The 10,220-nt window shown below is 41.8% G+C and overlaps 1 pseudogene; it reads left to right on the forward strand.

The window, feature by feature from the left end:
• Nucleotides 1-490: 490 nt before the first annotated feature.
• On the forward strand, nt 491-1,125 carry LOC102280714 (synaptosomal-associated protein 23-like; annotated as a pseudogene).
• Nucleotides 1,126-10,220: the final 9,095 nt, after the last annotated feature.

Genomic DNA, 10,220 nt, shown 5'->3' on the forward strand with positions numbered 1-10,220 from the left:
ACAGAAGGGAAGACACTGGGTCTTCCTGGGGCTTCTGAATACTCTGGGAAAGCTCTGTCCATGGAAAAAAGGTCAACAGCTTGGACATAGTCACAGGATAAGAGAACAAACTCTAACTGGGAATGAGATCTCTTTTAATTCAGAAGCACCCCTTTTGTGTATCCCCCATGCGGATACTTCTCCCTTCTCTCATGTGGCATTTGCTCTAAGACCATGCTTCTCAAAGAGGGTGGAGAAAACCATAGCAGATTCCCCTGGGGTAGGTAGGAAAGTAAGGTGCTGTGGATGTTTGTAGAGTTTCCTAGCCGACTCTGACGTGTTCCTCCCTCTGCCTCTCCGAGAACCACTGCTTAAGAAGTCACCTGGAAGAAGGGCGCAGCTGGGAGTCTGGCCTGCGGGAGTCAGAGCTGCCGCAGCCAGAGAGAAACAGTCAGAACTGCTTGAATATCCACATTTCAATTTCCGCACCTATCAAGAGTTTTAATTCATCATGGATAATCTGTCAGCAGAAGGAATTCAGCTGAGGGCCAACCACGTTACTGATGAGTCTGCGGAAAGTACAAGGAGAATCCTGGGTTTAGCCACTGAAGCTCAGGATGCAGGAATCAAGACTATCCCTACACTGGTTGCGCAAGGGGAACAACTGAAACACACAGAAGGAGGCATAGACCAAATAAAGACATGAGAGAAGCAGAGAAGACTTTAACAGAATTCAACAAGGACTGAGGCCGTTGTTTATGTCCATGTAATAGGACAAAGAACATTGAGTCTGGTAAAGTCTATAAGGCAACATGGGGAGATGCTGGAGACAGCTCTCCTAGCAATGTAATAGTATCTAAGCAGCCAAGCTGAGTGACAAATGGTCAGCTGCGTCAAGTGACCACAGGAGCAGCCAACGGGTGAATACATTAAACATATAACAAATCATGCCAGGGAAGATGAAACGGAAGAGAACCTGACTCAAGTGGCCAGTATCCTAGAGAACCTAAAAACATGGCCCTGGACATAGGCAATGGGATTGAGGCTCACAACTGACAAACAGAACAGATCACAGAAAAGGCTGACACCAATAAAGATCATATTGATAATGCCAATGCCAGGGCAAAGAAACTCACTGACAGCTAAAGCTACTGCTGTATTTCTTTATCATTTATTTACTTCCCTAGCTCCTCCTTCAAAGGCATTACCTTTCCAGAGTTTGAAATTTTGTTATGTGGGAAAATATCTAGGAAAAACAGCCCCTTATTTTATTTTATTTTTTTGGCTATGCTGCTTGGCATGTGGGATCTTAGTTCCTCTACCTGGGATGAAATTCACAGCCTCCGCAGTGAAAGGACAGAGTCTTAACCACTGGACGGCCAGGCAAGTCCCCCTACTTTTTAAATTCTCTCTTTTTCCCTTGAGGGTAGACTGCTGCTTCTCAGACTATACTCTAAGGTTGATTTTTCATGTATCATTTATAGTGTCATTTTTCATCCTCTCTGTTTACTTTAGCAGGTTCTTCTGCTTCCAAGATTTGGAAGCATTGCCAAATGCAGCCATATGAAAGGAAGCTGGGGGCAGTGGGGACAAGCGCAGGATGGGAGGCAAGAGATAAGAGGTTGTTACCTCAGTAAAACCTGCAGACCCTACCTAAAGCCAAGTGTGGTGTAACCACAGTGATCTGCTGCTGCTGCTGCTAAGTCACTTCAGTCATGTCTGACTCTGTGTGACCCCATAGATGGCAGCCCACCAAGCTCCTCTGTCCCTAGGATTCTCCAGGCAAGAATACTGGAGTGGGTTGCCATTTCCTTCTCCAACCACAATGATCTAGTTGAGTTTAATTTTAACTTAAGTTACAGTTATTTAATTTAAGTTACAGCCAATTTAGAACAATGCTTAGTTTTGGAGCCTGTATACACAAAGCTTTTGTCATACATCACAACTTTGCAACCTCGGCACCAAAAAAGAGGGAATGCATTTTCTTAAAGTGAGCTTAATTTCTGAACTCTTAGTGATTCATCTGGGTACACAGATTCTGTGATCCCATTTCATATTGCACATATAAGAACACTTTTTATTTTAGGCCTATTAACTTCATAAATTTGTCTTTGAAGAAAAATATGTAAATATATATGTAGTATAACATGAGAATTTCTCTTTACAGCAGGCTTAAAATTTTTTGGAAATGTTTAACAAAGTATATCATGTGAATTCAGATTTACCTTAATGCCAAGAATTTTGTTTAGACAGGAAAAAAGAAACTTGTTTTGGTCTCAGGTAGAAAACAGATTGAGTTTATGTCACTTTAAATTTTTTTGAAAAACTAGAATTTACTCTGTTTAACTAAACATGATTTAGAGGGCCTTCCCTGGTGGCTCAGTGGTAAAGAATCCACCTGCCAATGCAGGAGACACAGGTTCGATCCCTGATCCAGGAAGATCCCACATGCCACAGCTTAACTGAGACCATGTGCCGCAACTACTGAGCCTGTGCTCTAGAGCCTGTAAACTGCAGCTACTGAGCCAGCGTCCTGCAAGTACTGAACTCTGCACACCCTAGAACCAGTGCTCTGCAACAAGAGAAAGTTAGTCACACAGTCACATCCAACTCTTTGCAATCCAGTGGACTGTAGCTTGCCTGGCTCCTCTGTCCATGGAATTCTCCAGGCAAGAGTACTGGAGTGGGTTGCCATTTCCTTCTCCAGGGAATCTTCCTGACCCAGGGATTGAACCTGGGTCTCCTGCACTGCAGGCAGATTCTTGACCAACTGAGCCACTAGGGAAGCCACCAACAAGACAGGTCATTGCAATGAGAAGTTCACTGGTATGTGACTCTTTGCAACCCCTTGGACTGTAGCCCACCAGGCTCTTCTGTCCATGGGGATTCTCCAGGCAAGAATACTGGAGTGGGTTGCCATGCCCTTCTCCAGGGGATCTTCCCAACTCAGGGATCAAAGCCATCAGCATTGCAGGTCTTTACCATCTAAGCCACCAGGGAAGCCCAGGAAAACTGGAGTGGGTAGCCTAGCCCTTCTCCAGGGGAACTTCCCAACCCAGGAATCGAACCGGGGTCTTCTGCATTGCAGGTGGTTTCTTTACTGGCTGAGGTACCAGGGAAGCCCATGAGAAGCTCACCCACCACAACCATAGAGTAACCCCCCAACTCGCCACAACTAGAGAAAAGCCCACATAGCAGTGAAGTCCCAGCACAGCCATAAATAAATAATTTTTTAAAAAAATACATAAAAATGATTTAGAAAATTATGCCTTTGGTTTACTTATTGATGATTGTACTATCATTCTCTTTTGTACTCAACTTCCAGAATCACATTTATTTAGATCCTGAACAGTGTTGTAAGAATCTTATTGGTATTTTTCACCTTTATTTAAAGACTAGTTTCTGCACACCTCAAAGTTATTAATGTTGATTGGTTTGACCAATAACCACTGCTTAACCCTTACAATTAAATTTCGTAACTAACTATTGGAATTGTTTTTTCAATGCTCTTCTCTGACTGCTTTGGGGGTGGGGGATGGGAAGCAATAATTTTGTCAACTCTTATTTAACAAACTGAATAAAACAAAGGTCCATAAATCAAAAAGCACTGCAACAAAGAACTGACTTTAACACCTTTCCCAGTTTTATTGGAAATACAGGACATATCCCTTAAAAAAAAAAAAAAGAAAAGGCACCTGGTGGGAAAAGAAAGAAGGGTGTCAGCTGATTTGTAGGGGTCAGCCTGCCTTCTGCTGGCCCATCTAGAATGCTAGCAGAGGGAGTGTGGTTTACATCATTACCATATCAATAGTGCATCCAGTGTGGAATGATCCCAGTTGTCATAATCCCTTCAGCCTGCTATAAGAGAATATGATAAACTGGGTGGCATATACATTTCCAGAGGCTGGAAGACCAAGATCGAGGCACCAGCAGATTTGGTGTCTGGGGAGGGGTCACTTCCTGGTTCATACACAGCTGCCATCTTGCTATGTCCTCAAATAAAAGGGAACTCTCTCAAAGTGAAAGTGAAGTTGCTCAGTCGTGTCCGACTCTTTGCGACCCCATGGAGTGTAGCCTACCAGGCTTCTCTGTCCCTGGGATTTTCCAGGCAAGAGTACTGGAGTGTGTTGCCATTTCCTTCTCCAGGGGATCTTCCTAACCTAGGGATCGAACCCAGGTCTCCCTTGTTGCAGGCAGACGCTTTACCCTCTGAGCCACTAGGGAAGTCTCCTTTATAAGGGCACTAATCTCATTCACAAGAGTTCTACCCTCATGACCAAATCACTTCCCAAAGGACCCACTTTCCAATACTTCAACATATGAATTTTGGGAAGATACAAACATTCAGTTTATAGTGCTTTTAAATCAACCTCAAAATTGCTTTAGCACCAATCCAGCAATTTCATGTCAAGATACAAGAACTTTACTGGGAGATAACATGGTCCAAACTAAATCTTCTCTCCCTCAAAACTAGAAGGATTATTAAATGAAAAAGGTAGTAGATTTGCCTTTGATTTATTAATTCAGCTAATCAACAAGCATTTATTCAAGACTGTACAAGTTCTTTATTTCTGTTGTAACAAATTACAGCAAATTTAGTGCTTTTGGACAACACATTTTTGTTATCTTATGCTTCTGGAGGTCAGTTCAAAGTAGGTCTCACTGGGCTAAAATCAAGGCTTTAGCAGGGCTCTTTTCCCAGAGACTCCAGGAAGGAATCCCGTTCCTGTTTTTCCAGTTTCTAGAGGCTGCTCACATTTCTTGGTTGATGTCCCCTTTCATTTTCAAAGCCATGTCCAGCAATGAACAAGGAGTCCTCACACATATCTGATTTCCTCCCTTCTGCCTCCCTAATCCACTCCTAAAGGAGTCCATCACATTAAGCATCAGGATAATATTCCCATCCCCAGGTCAGCTGATTAACAACCTTAATCCCATCTGCAATTTAGGCTCCCCTTTGCCTTTCAACCTAACACATTCACAGGTTCTTAGGGTTAAGAAGTAGACATTTTTGCAGAATCATTACTCTGCCTACCACAGAGGTTATCGAAATCTGAGTAATATTCTAGAGGCTGCTCCAGAGAGCAGAAGTAGGACCAGAGAGTGGTAGTCAAAAGTGCTCAGTTTGTTACTGTAAACTACACCTCAACAAAGCTTCTAAAAAGTTAATTGCTTGATATTCAAGGCCCTCCATAATCTAAAAGTTACAGCTATCCCTTTATGAGAGTTTAATCACGACTTTATTTATATTACCACCAATTATCCTTACAACAACTCTGTGAGGCTGGGGACACTATTCCCTTTCTAAAGCTCAGAGAGATTGAGTGAATTGCCCAGGCTTCTGCCTCTAGTTGGCTGCAAAGCCAAGACTGGAGCTGAGTCTGTGTGAACTCTGTGGCCCGTGCGCTAAGCTCTAGGCTCTTCTTCCAGCACATCCTCCTCACTCCACCGAGGCAGCATGTCCTCCAGTTTCAAGGATGAGGTCACCAAACCAACAGGTACACTCCTGTTACAGCACTCCTAAAGGATCCATTTCAAAGCCACTTCCTCTGAGAAGGCTTCTTTGCACCCCTCCCTCATGAGCCCTTGCTTCTTCTTGTAGGCTGACAGAGCTCTACTGATCACTTCCAATAGAGCAGTTTTCAGTCTGTCTTACAGTGGTATAGTACAGATCACCTTCACCTTCCTTCACTACATTCTAATCTCTCTGAGTGCGAGCCCTTCTTGTTCTTTTTTGTAACGTTGTAGTGACTTGTCTGTTCATTGTGCATTCAAAACTGTTTTTTGAGATACTTTGAGTCAAGATGGTTCTGCGAGTTCCCTCTTTAGGTACTCCCTCTGCTCAAATTACACAGTAGGGATAGATAAAATATAGAAAGAAAACACTGAAATGATAGTGCTGAGCTCAAAAACAAGATTATCATCTCTGCGGCACTGAACTAAATAGAAACACAGTCACAAGCAGGACTGAAGCCTTGAGGCTGTAAAGAGAGGAGTAGCAGTCAGGCACTTAGGGGAAAAAAATGATCCAATCAGGGTCAGGGGTTAGAATCAGGCTCAGTGCTTGAATCCAGGGCTTGGAGCAGTTTCTCCACTGAGGAATGAGACTGACAAACAGTCCTGACAGCTGCCAGAGAGATCGCTTACTTGGGTTATAAAGGACATTTTCTATATATAATAAAAGATTTGGGGGGCTACCCTAGTAGCTCAGTGGTAAAGAATTCACCTGCTAATGCAAGAGACATGGGTTCAATCCCTGATCCAGGAAGATGCCACATACCACAGTGCAAGTAAGCTGGGCCACAGTAAGCTGGGCCACCACAACTCTTAAGCCTGTGCTCCAGAGCCTTGGAACCACTATTACTGAGTCAGCCCACCCTAGAGCCCCTGCTCTGCAACAAGAGAAGCCACCACAACAAGAAGCCCACACACCTCAACAAGAGAGTAGCCCTGGCTCTCTGCAGCTAGAGAAAAGCCAGTATACCAACAAAGACCCAGTGCTGCCAAAACTAACTAAAAAAAAAAAAAGGTTTAGGGTTGAGAGATAGTGAAAGCAACACATGGCAGGATCAGTGGAGTGGAGGTAGACTGCAAAAGCAGCAAAGTGCCACTGGGGTAGTAAAGACTCGTGGATAACATCTCTACAAACCTGGGTGGCAAAGCATTCCTCTGAACCCACAAATTCAGGCAGGCAAGAATAAACCCTGTTAGCTACAAGACTTGTGTGTGATGGAATCTGTGCAGAAGGAGGCATAGAAAAGGAACCTGGCTTTTGAGAACCCTTCAAAAAAAAAAAACCCCCCAATTACCTCCTCTTAATGGAAGCTGGGAGGGGATCCAGTAGGGGTCTAGCTCACCAATAAATCAAGAGCACCAAAAGGATATGATAAGGTCTCATGGTGAGGGGGCAGACTGGGCCCTATAAACTCAGAAATACAGACAAAGCTCCTCCCAAGACAAAGACGTTCAATGAACGTCTGGGAATGAAATCTCAGGAAGAGGGATAAATAAGAAGATCCAAATAAATGTAAGGGAGGGAAGCAGAAGAGACAAATCTCAGAAAATATGAGGCCATACATCTTTTTAAATCACTTTGTGGGGCTTCCCTGGTGGCTGAGTGGTAAAGAATCCTCCTGCCAATGCAGGAGACACGGGTTCAATCCCTGGTCAGGGACAATTCCACATGTCGCAGAGCAACTACTGAGTCTGTGCTCTAGAGCCTGCGAGCCACAACTACTGAGCCCATGTGCCGTAACTACTGAAGCCCAAGTGCCTACAGCCCGCGCTCCACAGGAGAAGCCGCCACAATGAGAAGCCTGCACACCACAGCAAAGAATAGACCCCGCTCACCACAACTAGAGCAAAGCATGTGCAATGATGAAGACCCAGCACAGCCAAAATGAATAAATATTATTTTTTTTAAATCACTACATAAATACAACTAGGGAGCTCTTCTCTAGGACTTGAAACTATCCTTGAAAAGAATATACCAGGTATCTGGGAAAACTGATTCAGAATGGCCAATACAGAGCCAAGGTCTATTAAAACCACTGGACTTGAAAACAAAACAGTTATTGACATGCAGGCAAAAAAAAAAAAGACCAAGAGAAAAAAATATTACATTGTTATTTTGTTGTTGTTGTTATTTAACACTGTTTATAGAAAGCAATGGAGTAACATATCTGAGACAAAGACAGAAAATGTGAACCACAGATTTTGTATCCAGCCAAGTTGATCTTCAAGTATATAGACTGTAGAGAAACCGTTGGAGAAGGCAATGGCACCCCACTCCAGTACTCTTGCCTGGAAAATCCCATGGATGGAGGAGCCTGGTAGGTTGCAGTCCATGGGGTCGCTAAGAGTCGGACACGACTGAGCAACTTCACTTTCACTTTTCACTTTCATGCGTTGGAGAAGGAAATGGCAACCCACTCCAGTGTTCTTGCCTGGAGAATCCAAACTGTTAGGAATATGGCAAAATTTCAGGCTACTGTTCATCCTGAGAGTTATATGAGTTATTTCTGAGAAATTAACCAAAGAAAGAGTTTCAGAAAACTAAACAAATAAAAAGAAACAGACACAGACAGAAAGACTGGAAGCTAGAATGTAGTGTATGAGTAATCCAACTTTGACTTAGTAAGAGGAGACACCTTAGGAAAATGTTAGACAATTAGATGGAAGGAACAAGGATCCCTAAATAAACTTCTGAAAAAGAGCTACCTACTAGCCTTTGACTTTTCACCCCTAGAGAGTTGGATAAGAACAAAAGAAACATTTTGTTTGAGCTGTTGTATTTTGCAGTCTCTTTGTTATATCAGTTTACCCTATATTCTGATACTATGGAAACTGCTATCTGGAAGTGGAGCTGCTACCAAAACAAGAACCTAAAACACAGCGTCCTGATAAATTGGTAAGGGAGCTTGTGACAAAGAAACAGATTTTGAAGGCTGAATATTGGGTGAGGTGTCAGAATTTTTGGGAAAACCCTTCCCTGTAAAAACTTGGAAAACAGACCTATGGAGCTATCAGCTCTAGGGAAAATGATTGGAAAAAGCCATAATATTAGTATTGCTTCTAGAGCTGCCAAGGCAGCTCCCTGCCCCTGGCTATGCACCTGTCTCATGGGAGTTCCATGCTTTGATGTGCCCTCCTCCAGTGGCTGGGACTGGAACCAGGTCCCACAGGGGTTTAGCTGAACAGAAATACCTTCTTCAGATTCTTCGAAATCCCACTCTGATTCCTGGAATTAGTCAGGGCCAGCAGCACCATCGAGACCTGAGTGGGCCCTGGGAACCATTTCTTCCCTTTTGAGCTCTCTCCAACTCTTGAAACCCACTCACCCCCAGGATATGGTTATGGTTTATCTATTTTTTTTAAATTGAACTATCCTTGTCTGGTCAACAAATGATGACTAGATAATTAGATATAAATATGAGAAAAAAATAAATTACCTTATACCATATGTAAATATAATCCCAAATAAAGATCTTGATTTGAAAAGAAAATCTTTAAAACTTTACAAAGAATATACAGAAGAATATCTATATGACTTTGGGGGTAAGAGACAATTTCGTAAACAAATCGCAAAAAGCTATAAAGTAAAATATTAATACATTGACTGGATTAAAATTTAAAACTTCTTTATAGAAACAAACTTTTGTACAAAAGGCAAGCTGCAACCAGGAGAAAACTGTTTGCTGTAGACAAAGAAAAAAGCCTCTCATAAATATTTAAAATAATGCTCAGACTCACTAGTGACTGATGAAGTATAAATTTAAACAAAAATGAGATATCATTTTACACCTATACGATTGTTAAAAAAAAAAAGTATTATTGAGAAGATGGAGCAATGGGTCACTGCTGGGGAAAATGTTCCTGTTACAGCCACTTTGAGAGAGAGCTTGGCAATATCTGGCAGAGTTGGAGATTCCTAAGACACAGCTTGAAACTTTCTCTCCTGTGCACTGTAACAGACCTAATTTAAAAAATACTGAGGGATTATTTGGGCCCCTCATTTTCTTTTTTTTTTTTTCCTCATTTTCTTTATAGATAATATGGCGATAGTAATTCTCACAGCAGAGATCTGTGGTTAAGAGCCTGTGAAAGTTACTTAACTTTTCTGTGCTTCGTTGGGAAAAATAGGGATAAGAATCTCCACCCCAAACCATTGTTAAGAATATTAAATATGTTAAAATTGTAAAGCTCTTTAAAAAACAAAGTTAACTGTTGTGTTCATTGCTTGAACAGAGTTGACAGTTTGAAACTTTCCAACTTTCAAAAAGGGGCCCATGATCTGACCAAAAGAAATAACAGACTTGAAAGAAGGCAGCACAGTTTCAATAATATTCAATGTGTTTCTAGAAGACACTACTGACGCATTGCAAAACTAAGTTTCTATAAGGTTTAACACTTTTCTCATCCTAAATTTGCAACTCAGAGTAATGAGAGATGGTGCTGGTAGAAACTCATGCTGCATTTTACCATAAAAGGCTGAGCAAGTAACAAATGATTCTGACTCTCCTTTTTTTCCTCATTTGTAAATTTCAGTAGTTGGACCAAAGTACCTCTGGGTCACAAACAAGAAAGTATTTCCTAACAAATGAAGATTTAAATGTTTTGAGCACCATATTTCTTTCATCCATTTTTACATGTTATATTTTCTATATTTCATTTTAATAAAAGACTGATACCAATCTTTAAATATATACTGATTCTTAACTATAAAAATCACTTTCATCACT

Source organism: Bos mutus, chromosome 10, assembly GCF_027580195.1.
Source record: "Bos mutus isolate GX-2022 chromosome 10, NWIPB_WYAK_1.1, whole genome shotgun sequence".
Classification (NCBI taxonomy): Eukaryota; Metazoa; Chordata; class Mammalia; order Artiodactyla; family Bovidae; genus Bos; species Bos mutus.